The 11,300-nt window shown below is 50.9% G+C and overlaps 1 protein-coding gene across 1 annotated transcript in view; it reads left to right on the top strand.

Annotated features, from left to right (window-relative positions):
* Positions 1–283: 283 nt before the first annotated feature.
* Positions 284–11,300, top strand: part of LOC126529667 (uncharacterized) — a 246,707-nt gene continuing 235,690 nt past the window's right edge. Inside the window, exon 1 of the mRNA XM_055069943.2 lies at positions 284–490. The gene's annotated coding sequence lies outside the window, so the exon portion shown is untranslated. The remainder of the gene's footprint in view (positions 491–11,300) is intronic.

Here is an 11,300-nt window from a genome sequence, read left to right as displayed (position 1 = left end):
CGGTGCTTTTGGTTGCAAAGAGCGGGCGCCGACAAGCTTCTCGTGACGTAAACGTCCGCGACGATACGTCATGGATGACGTCTCGTTGCTCTAGCGGCACAAACCGAAGCGCCTTTCGGCACGCGCGGCGCGCTCGCGAGTTTGCTATCGCGTAGTTCGTTTGGGTCGTGACGCACAGTGACGTCACGATTGTTCGGAGGTGACGGCGCGTTTTCATTGGTAGAGCCGGTCTCCCTTCTGTTCTCCCAGGTGCGCGGCGCGCGTGTTGGGCCAGGTGGCCTGAGCGGTGCAGAAGCGGGTTTTGTGCGCGGCGCCCGTCGAGTTCGTGCGCTTGCTTGCAGCCGCTGGGTTGACTGGGTTCCGTTTCTGCGATTGTGTGGCGAACCCCTCAACGTCTTTTGTCCACGACTGCCCTGGTCGTCGTCACCGTTGCGAGAGGGCGAAGGAACGAAGACATGTCAAGCTTTGCGGCCAGCCCGTCGGGCCGACTGTGAGCGGTGTTCTTTTCTCCGTGTGTTGTGCCAGTGGCAGTGGTCGTCGTCGTGGTTCGGCCGGCCGGCCGGAAGTTGTGGCTCCTCTGTTTTGTTGCACGCCGCTGTCATGGCGGTCCGCCGTGCGGTGTAGCGCGCGCGAGACGTTTCGGCTCGGCCGCGTGCGTGCTCCCCTGAGAGACGGCGTTTTGTCGTTCATGGCTGCGCCGTTCCTCGTCGCGACCCCGTGCCGTCGTAGTCTAGCGGGGCCGTCGGCTTAACCCCGCCAGGAATACCGTCTCTTCGCCATGGTAAGTGGCCCGACGGCTCTGCCCTTTCCTCTTTTCCTCGCCAGTGCCGGCGGCTGCCCCTCGGAACGCCGTTAATCGGGGACAGCCAACAACACCGCCAGTGCATGCTTTTGCGTGCGTCCACCGGCGCCGTTTCGCTGGTGACGAAACGTCGGTGAGTTAGTGGCGTGTAGCCTGAATGGGGTAAGCCTGGTTAATGTCGCGAAGGCCGCGGTGGGCAGTCGCCCCGTCATTGTGATGCTTACGCAAGTCGATTTTCTTTTCCCAACGAGCCTTGGCCCACATTGACCGCTGTGCAGATCATTCGAGGATCGCGCACTCTGGCACGTTACGTAGTCGGGGCACAGAGAATAACAAAAACAAAGATCTTTGTTTCGCCAAAGACAATGTCAACGTATATCTTAGGCGCCCAATGCAAGGCAACACAAGCGCGCGGCTCCTTCGAAATCAGTTTAGACGATCGACGCCAAGCTCGCAAGCATTTTCCGCCGTAAACGATTCCAGGTAACTGGCCCTAGTGCCATTGTTATGATACGCACCTACCTGCTGCGGTAGGAAAATAATGGATGGCATTTGAATCGGCGCGCCTTGCTTAGTCATAGCGAATTGCAACGTTGTGTACACGTGATCACTTGGCGCGCCGAAATGCTTGGGGCGGCTGCCGACCCTCCAAAAGATGGTCGTTTTGATGAGATTGCGGCACGTGTTTCGTACGTCACGTTAAGTATTTGTTAGCTCAAGACAGGTCGATGCGGCCGTGCGCCTCAGTGAAGTGTTCACAGAGTGACCGATCAAGTTCGGCTGCAAGAGCACCTGTCGCGTAGTGAATGCCGGCTGCGGCTCACTCGCGCTTGCTGAACTCAGAACTGTTCCAACCTAACACAGGGCATTATCTCAGTGGGTTTCAGTTGTGCTGGAATGAGGTCACCTTTCTTAATGCAAGTTCTGAACCATGAGTATATAGGAACCTACTGCGTCATTGACTTTCACATCGAGCATCTATTTCAGGTGTATTTGACAGCTGTTATGGTTGTAACGGCGCTTGTTTGGAAAGCGTTTGGCGTTCTCGCTCTAAGGGGTCTTGCGCGACATTCGTCTCTACTTTAACAGTGCCTTTTGGTGCCACTTGACATGGTCTCTTTCTGAGCTTCGTCGACGGCGTTGTCGTTGTACTGATTTAACGAAGTAAGGCCGTGATTAGCGCGGTATCTGCTGTGTAAAGCGATGTGCAGGACATATCCTCCGCTATCGTACTGTAAGCTAGGGCCAGTCGTAAGTAAGCAACGGTGTTATGCGGTTGAACATATAAGCGAATCTTTGCATAATCACTCAAACGACGGGCTAAATGCATGTCGTGGTTTTGTGATTTTGTTGACGTGCGAATTTCCGTCATTAAAAAAATTAATGAGCGCTATTGATGTATATGTTCGTAATGGGTAATCATGCCGTGCGGAAACGTAAATTTTCAAGGTGACTTGGTAGAGCGTCTATCTAATGCCTGAAGAGGGATTAGATAGCTGTCAATTTTTGGCATAGAGCAGCGTGTCGTAATGAAATGCGACCAGCGAGTTTTTGACCGTACCTCCTGAATGCATTTAACAAATTGAACAACCTCCCAAGAGGTGTTTGAAAAGTTTTGCCTTGTAACTCAGACAGTGTGCGTTACTTGTGTATTCTTAAACAACTGAAATAAATAAAATACACGGTGCACTGCCGGAACTGCTTCAGGAGTGCCTTTCAGCTGTGTATCGAGGGAATTGCAGGCATAATTTTCGAAAGTGTTGAGGTGATATGTACGCGTAAACTTGCCCGGCTTTCCGTTTAAAACCACTAATGAAAATCTGTATTCGTGTTCCAAACTGTGCCATAGGTGCAGGCTCGACCCCGAAGAAGTTAACCTGAAAAAAAAAAAAAAAAAACATGGAACCTTTTCTTTCTTTTGCTACAGGAAATGTATGGCGGTGAAAGAAACAGATTGTTTTAATAAATGCATTCTGTTCTGTTTTAGCCAAAAACAATTTTCTCTATATTTACGGAATTTGTCCCAATGCTGTAAAGTGAAAAATTTCTCGTCAGTACTGTGAGCGAAATTCGATTCGTTCGTTTCTTTACTGCACTCAATTAACATTTTATGTGCAGCTTCACCAGCCAAGCAAGCGTACGCGGACAGATCTCGTGTGCGTGAGCCAATTGGTCCTACTCCCCTTACAAGGTACAGCAGCAACTAGCGGGGTGGGGGTGGGAGGCGGGGGGGGGTGTAGTCTCGGAGCACGGCTGTACAAACTCGTCGAGTGGATACTCGGATGTGTCGCGTAGTGGCGGCCGTCTTGGCGCCAGATGGCCTGTCAGAGCGGTCACAGATCGTATGTTCCGCGTAGCCCGCTTACGTGTACGTGTAGGATCTGTTACAGCCGCATCCCAGCCATTGGTTCTGTCGTAGTACACTAAACTATTCTACACTAAACTGCTGTTCTTTTATTCTTTTTTTCGTTTTTTTCGCCTAACAGTTTAAATTTTAGCGTGGCATGTCGTTTCGCCGGGCTTCTCGGGCGCTTGCAACGCACGCAAGCGGTAGTCCAGCTGCCCACCCGGGCTCGTCGCAGCACGTAAGCGCGAAATTGCGCGCCGAGCGCGCTTGTCGCTGCCAAAAGGGGCGCGCGACGCCTCGTTTAGCGGTACGCTGCCTCGACGGCCAGCGCGCCCTGGCATCGAGGCGCCCTGCTTAGCGTCGACGCGCAGCGATTCGCGCGATGAACGGCTCCGCAAAACGGCATTCGCATTGCCCGGCGCTGTGGCCGACGCCTTCACCCACCTGCTGCTTTCTTTTCTCTCTCTCTCTCTCTCGCCCGTTCATCTTTTCTTTTTTTTTTTGCCTGGAGCAGTGGCTCGGCGACTGTGACTTCCTGCTTCTGGACACAAGGTCACGGGTTCGTTTCCCGGCCGCATTTCTGCCGGGGTAAATTTAGCCCCGCACACACGTTATAATGAACCTCGGCTCGTTGGAATGCGCAAGGGCGCTCCACCGCGGCGTCCTGTAGCTGTGCGACTTAGTGGTGCGTACTGCTTCGTGGCGCAAGGCAGACGCACATACACGCGAGCTCTGTAGTTCCGACTTTTCTCTTCTTTTTCCTTTCTTTATGTATTCACCAAAGCCTTAGATTTATAAATGTCTGATTTGCTGCACGCGTGAAAAAAGATAGTAATATAACAAACCTGCAACCTACAGGACATAAATCGAGTATCACAACGGCAATGCATAAAAGTGTGGAGAATAAAATAAAAACATTTTTCACTGGCACAGCTCAAATCGTAAGCAGAAGGGAATCGAGTCAGAAACACTGAAAAAAAAAAACACAACAAAAATATAACACACACCAGACGTTAGTGGACGCGTGAAAGATGGGCAAGGTCTTTCGTTTTGCAGCCACAGAAAATGTTCGCTCTCGCGCAGCGTCCGTTCTCTCGGCTGTTTTCGTAATTTCGCGCGCTCCTGTTCTACTTGCTTTTCCACCCTTTGCTGGTGCGTCTATTGATGGCCGTGTGGTCTGGTGCTTTGTGCGTCGTGTGTTACCGTCGCTGACATCCTTCTGCAGCAACGAAAGAAAAGCTATACGGAAGCAACGCCCACGCGTCACTGCGCTCCCGGAAATAGTTTCACAGTCTCGTTGGCATTCGTTTAAGCTGGGGAACAGAAGTGATGGGCACCGTATTTACCACAGCACTTACGGTAATCCCACACAACTCGGAACACCATTCCACATTAAGGAGAGTAAAAACAGCTTGTTGGCATTCAATTCTTCCCACGGAGAGTATACTGGTATGAAGAAAACAGTGAAATCACAATTGAGTAGAAGTTACTTACTGTGGTACTTTATTACTTTATTGGTAATTGATTTGCTGACCTATCCAGAACTGAAAACCTCCTCCAGCGTATTAAAAGCGCCAGTATGGGCTCCACATTGGTTTTCCAGTGTACATTAGAGGGTTTGGGCATCAAGTTCAGTGTATCAAAAATGATACGTTTGAGTTTGTGGGATTAAACTATTACACAATATTGTAACACTGAGTGTTCAATTTAGTTGTCGCACTTTGCTCTTCCTGCGTTCTGTCAAATTCGAAACCGTCGCTTGTACAGCGAGCTACGACGATTCAGTATCTGCTCCGAGAAATTCTGTGGACGCTACCGAATTCCCCAGCTTTGCCAGCTCTGATTTGCTAACATGATGCCTACGTCGTCTCTGATCGTCCCGAAACGCCAATATGGCGGAATTGGACTTTCGTGGTGGAATGTGACAAGTCTCCAGGATAACAACCCAAAACCAGCGCGGTCAAACTTGGCCGGAATATTTTCGCAGTAACAAATGAGAAAGTTATCTCCGAAAATAATCCGAACCGGCTCGCTGCTTTCTCTGTGCGTTCCTCAAGCCTGTTTCACATTGTGTGACCTTACACTGCGTTTTCCGCAGCTGTGATTTCTGCAAATGCGAACTTGGCATTTACGTTTCACGTGTACCGAGCGCTGCCGCTGCAATTTTCGCATTTGCGAGCGCCTATGTAGCGGAGTGCGGAATTATTCCTGCCGTCGGTTCGACTCGATGAAAACGAAGCAAAACAACTTAGAAGCTGTGTGCGTGGCAGTTTGTGTTTGAGTGCGTTATTTATCGAAACAAAAATTAAGTAGGCAGGCCGCAACGACGGGTCTACGATCCACGTGCGTGATTGGTTCGCCGTCCTTGCCGCCTGTGCGTTCTCGCGGAAAAGTTCGGCACTCCGAACATCGAAAAATCGCACGCGCGAAGGGTCCGAGCGCCGATTTGCCGCTACTTAGAATTCGCTAGTGTGAAGACGCAGTCAAATTCTCAGCGTACGAAACCGACTTTACCCGGAGAGATCCCTCCGGTGCAGCGCGCTGTTTCCGTACTGCCGAACACGTGCCGTGTCATTTTCTCGCCGGGCTTCGTGAGCGCTTGGAACTTGGCGAGTTCTAGCAAACAGTGCGGCACGCAGGAGTGGTCGCAGCTGGGGCGACAGAAATGCACCGCGTGAGGTGTTTAAAGCGTTGCCACGTGGTTGAGAAGTGGTGTTGCCAGTCTCTGGGGCCGTCGTCTGCTTGTATTGCCTTTTGTTAACGGACACTATGGAGCCAAGGGGGTCTTAACATATTTTTTTTTTTTTTTAAGGCTCCTGTGCGAAACACGCCCGTACTGCAGTGCGTGCACGCGTACTCCAGTCCGGCCGCGGCTGAAAACGCTGGACGAGAAAGCCTGTGCTCGCTGTTGCATCCGGCAAAGCACCACAACGGCAGCACACTGGCGCAGCTCCGAGCGTTGGCGTAGCCAGGGGAGGTTCGGGGGGACGAACCTCCCCCCCCCCTCTTCTAAAGTTTTCTGACAACCGCCCCCGCTTCCCACCTTTCCTAGGAACAGAAAATTTCAGGAGCCGGACTCCGAAAGATCGACATAGATGAAAGTGAAAGGTTGAATGTGAAAGCAAGGCTAGTGGAGCAAGGGCTAGTGGAGGTCCAAAGGGGGGGGGGGGGGCAATGCCATGGTGGCGATCCCCTCTCCCGTGCATAGAACATTGCGGCCCCACTCGTGGCGCGCCTCTACCTCATTCGGGATCGTGTTAACGATAACTGCTCGGAGGGAGTCTGCGCTAAAAATTCCACACTCAGATAAAGATTAGAGCAAAACAGGACAAGAAGAAAATACAGAACGCTGATTTGCGCACGGCAAAATATATCAAGGACGGGGTTGCTGCACTAGGGAAGCTAAGAAACTGCCAGAACAGATGGGAGGGCGGGTAGGTGAATGTCCTCGAATGCACGCAGAGACAGAAATATAGGAATGTTAGGGGCCGCCGTGCCGTGTAACATCGTGGTCAATGTTTAAGAGGGCCACAGCGACTAACGACGGAAAAGAATTTTAACAAGGAGAGTGTGGTAACGGATACGAGGAGGGGTGGGGGGAGGCGCATAAAAGGCGTCAAGAACGAAGTTCGGAAGAGCGTCTCGTCACTGCCAGATAGCTCAACACCAGGCGGCCGTGACCAGTCGCCTAGCTGTGGCTCACCTTCCCCGTCGTATAACACGGGTTGCTTGCTGCGGAGAGCCGATCCTATAACTAAACGTCTCGGCAATTTTCAGACTAGACGGGTGTCCGGAGACACGACACTTTGAAATCTCTCGAAGCTATATACTGGCTCTTACTTTACTGCGAGCTACGGATGCCGTAATTTTCGCAATCGCTTCTGCACAGAAAACGGCCCTGCTTCCGACTGTCTGCCTCGTGATCTGGTAACAATATGCGTCGCGGGACGACTACAATACCGTGATCGCAAGTTACTGCCAAACGTCTCTTCAAACAAGTCGGACAGCAGGTCACCGAATGTGAGTGACACCTGCGTCATAAGATACTGTCGAAGTTCTAGCGCAAAGCTTCGTTCCTGTATTTTTAAATCTATAGCATGCCCACAACGCCAAAAGAGCGTTTGACTGACAGGCGACTCGCAAAACAGTGCCTGACCTCTTCCGTACGTAGCCGTGGCCACTCACGAGAAGATCTGGCTGAAAAAAACAACGGCTATCTCCACTGTTACTGCAACAAGTCTGGCCATCTGGCCTGGAGACAAGAAGACACGCGATAGTGCACTGTTTGTTTTGTGTTTGGCCTCGTTTTTAGCGCTGTTAGCCTTTCCAAGTTATGTACCAGCTAGGTCATCGACGTACATTATATCAATGCATGCATTCGTGAACAAAATTTTACTTTTCTTTGATATCATCATATTTAAAGATAGCATAAGGATGACAGCATGATTTGATGCGAAGTGACTGCATGCCTTAGCAATGAAAAACTTGTCAGATGTTAAGCAACATGTTGTTTCTGCAACTCAAAAACGTGCATCCTCGTTGTTAAAGTATTCTAGTCCGGGTACTGCTAGGAGTTTGTCTTTGCGTGGTATACACCCCCCCCCCCCCCCCAGATATATATAGAGGGAGAGTGAGGGTCTGCTGGTTGGCGCAGAGCCTCCCCCCCCCCCCCCCCCTTGAATTAAGTTTCTGGCTACACCACTAGGCCCGAGCGTGTCAGCGTGACTGTTGTGGCGATTGTTCACCTCACCCAGTTAGTTGCGCGTTGAATCGGGTTTTTTGAGTCCTCGAGGGACCCGCATTGAAAGCGCTGCAGGTTGTATTCCTAATGTCAAGCTTATTCAGTGCTGTAAGATGTGGGCTTCATGCTTTTTTTTTTTCCACGAAATTCTTCCACATTTAGCGCTGGTGTAAGTTTTGCGATCATTCCTCAGCGTTCTGGTGGTGAAGTTTGGCCTTAGCACCACGGTCAGTTCTCATCACAAAAAAAAGAACGCAATGTTAGAATATAAATGACACGAAGTTTATTTGAATTAACGAGGTAGCAGCCATAGAGTTTCTTACAATTACTATACTCGCGGACAACTTTCTGTGGCTACGAAAGGAACGCTACGGAGGCAAAGCGCGCATAAGTGAGATCGCTTCTCAAAAGAGTCCCCTGTTTTCAACCACGTTAGTTTAATCTGGCGAAGAGAAAACATAAACACCTTATTAGCAACTGCTAGATAAGACAAAACACCACTGAATGTAAAGATTTACTTATTTTGCGACTTTTTCTATCCGCTTCTGGGCAAACGCGAAACCGTCGCACGTGGAAGTTGCGCCGATTTTGCGCCTGTTCCGCGCAACCAAAAGCACTGTCAAACGGTGGCGGACTACTTGGCGCGGTGACACACGTTGCAGGAGGAGCCCCGTCCCCTTTGCTTTCCCTTCGTAGCCACAGAAGGTTGTTTGCGAGTATAGACGGAACTCTGTGGCGCCAGTGTGTACGTGAGCTGCAAGCTGGGCAGTTCAGTCAGCACGGGAACGATGGGTATACAGCGCACGGGATTGCCTAAGCTTAGCCCTTCTGGCTTTAAGTGGCTTCGTGACTTTGCAGAGGGTTCTATAATGATGAAGTACTGCGTTATAAACAAGTAAATGCGCATTATTAAAATTGGGCGACGGCAGGAATCGAACACCGGACCTCCAGCATAGAGGCCCGATATTGAAAGCGCTGCGCCACGGACGGATCGTGGAGAAGGGGAACCCCTGCAGTTAGCAGCGTTTATACGTGCTTGCATTGCATTACCCTCTGCAGTAACAAAAGATATATATAAGTAACTTTGAAATTTAGGCCAACTTAGGTCCAGATGGGGCGTTATAAACCAAGCGCCAAGCACGAAGATAAGGCAGATCCATGTATTACCCGCCATTCCCACGGTGGCTCAATGATCGCAGCGCCAGAGTTACATCTAGTAATTATTGCAGGAAATTGTGTGGTAGCAGCAGTCTATAGGGGATGAAACATAGCACACCCATGTCGCCTGTGTAGCTGTCTGCATTACGGGGACGAATGTGATGTCTGATGCTTGTCGAGGGAAGAGCTGTGATCAGGGGTGTATATGGCACAGTGTGGTACTTCTATATAAGTACGGCACTTATCTGTAGAAATTCGATTCCATACAACTCGCGTAATAGGGGCACACCCATTCTGAGGGATTGGACGTATGGCCCAGTGCCGAAGTTACCTGCTCGGGCACATGCGCAACTTAACTGTGTATCTGGCGGGGAGACGACAACGAAGGCCAGACCCCGGAGAATAAGCGAAGAAAGCTTATCTTTAAAAAGAAAGCAGAGAAACTGCGGCGCAGTATTCCTGATTAGGGACAACGAAAAATTAAACCTTAAAGCGCAGAAGACTTTGAGTTCACCCGTTGAGTGTGCGCTTCTAGCACTTAAACGCGGCAGCCGGCACATCACCTCGCCGACTGTTCAGTCACGCATATAAGACCTGCCGCGGTGTGTGTGTGTGTGTGTGTGTGTGTGTGTGTGTGTGTGTGTGTGTGTGTGTGTGTGTGTGTGTGTGTGTGTGTGTGTGTGTGTGTGTGTGTGTGTGTGTGTGTGTGTGTGTGTGTGTGTGTGTGTGTGTGTGTGTGTGTGTGTGTGTGTGTGTGTGTGTGTGTGTGTGTGTGTGTGTGTGTGTGTGTGTGTGTGTGTGTGTGTGTGTGTGTGTGTGTGTGTGTGTGTGTGTGTGTGTGTGTGTGTGTGTGTGTGTGTGTGTGTGTGTGTGTGTGTGTGTGTGTGTGTGTGTGTGTGTGTGTGTGTGTGTGTGTGTGTGTCAGTCACGAGCTGGTGGCTGCTGGAGTCGTTGACCGGCGCGGACGCACTGACGAACAACCTAGGGTCGACTGTTCTCCGACGCAGTGACTTCCGTGACGGAGCCAACGTCCTCGAACGTTGTGATTGTGCACTGCGTAGCTCCGGAGAGGGTGGCGGTGAATCACTTGCGGCCCTCAGTCTCTCTTCCGAGCTATAGATGCAGGATTCCGCCGCACACTTAGCACGACGTTTTTCCGCCATTAATACTGCTACTACTACTACTACTACTACTACCACTACTGCTGCTGCTGCCGCCGCAGCCGTCGCCGCCACTTTTGCTGCCAACCGGTTGTGTTGACTCATTGTTTATGCTAATTTTAGCTGGTCGAGGCACAGCTGCAGCGGTCGGCTTTGGCGTCGCTTTGCTAAGCACGATGTCGCGGGTTCGATTGCCAGCAGCGGCGGCGGCCGTATTTCGAATGGGGGTGGAATGCCAGAACCGTGCGTTCGGCGCACGTTGTAGAAGCTGAGGCGGTCGAGATTAATCCCAAGTGCCCCGCTACGCTTCGTGCATCATAATCGTATGTTCTGGCTCGTAAAACTCCAATATTGGATCGAATTGCAATTAGAACGACGCTCTGGGATCGATTCCTGGCCCTATTTCTGTGGGGGTGGCATCCAGCAACGCTCGGCTGCGTTCATGTCGAAAAAATCCCATGTGATCAAAATTAACCGGGGTCCCTCCCCTGTACCTCGTCTCACGGTCTCTAAGTCTCCACCCAGTGGATTGTTCATTTTTGACTGCTGCTGAATGATCATTGGCTCGGCTGGGGTACCAGTGAGGAGGAGACAGACACCCCCAGCCAGTCTCCTCGCTCGTACTACTGCAGCCAATCAGCGGCAGCCGGTGGAGTCCTACAGGATACCTTTCCCGGTGTCGCTTTGAAATGCCGACCTAATCAGCCCTCGCAGCAGGCTGACTAAAACGTTGTTACAATTCGTAACAACGACAAGCCTGGTCAAATGGCACTGGCATCAACTGGCGCTAATAATGATCTTGTGCAGCGATGGTGAACGGAGGTAACTGTTTGCCTGTGCTTGTTGAGTGTCTTATATTTTTACCTTCCCCTACCGCCGTCCCCCATTGTGTAAGCAGGGCGTCTACCAACTGGGAAAACCGAGAATTCTCAGAGAACTTCTGGACAGTCTGGAAATACTCAGGGAAAACTCGGGGAACTTGTGCTTTTGTCAGGGAAAAATGTTATTGAAAGTGAACGAAAGTCGCGCTAATGCTCTTTCCAGTGACAGAGTACTCGCAACAAATCGTATTTGACGCCGTGTCGTCGGCTC

The sequence above is a fragment of the Dermacentor andersoni genome, chromosome 9 (genome assembly GCF_023375885.2).
Source record: "Dermacentor andersoni chromosome 9, qqDerAnde1_hic_scaffold, whole genome shotgun sequence".
Lineage (NCBI taxonomy): Eukaryota > Metazoa > Arthropoda > Arachnida > Ixodida > Ixodidae > Dermacentor > Dermacentor andersoni.
The sequence above is the reverse complement of the archived record's forward strand: the minus strand, read 5'-3'. Positions and strand labels throughout refer to the sequence as shown.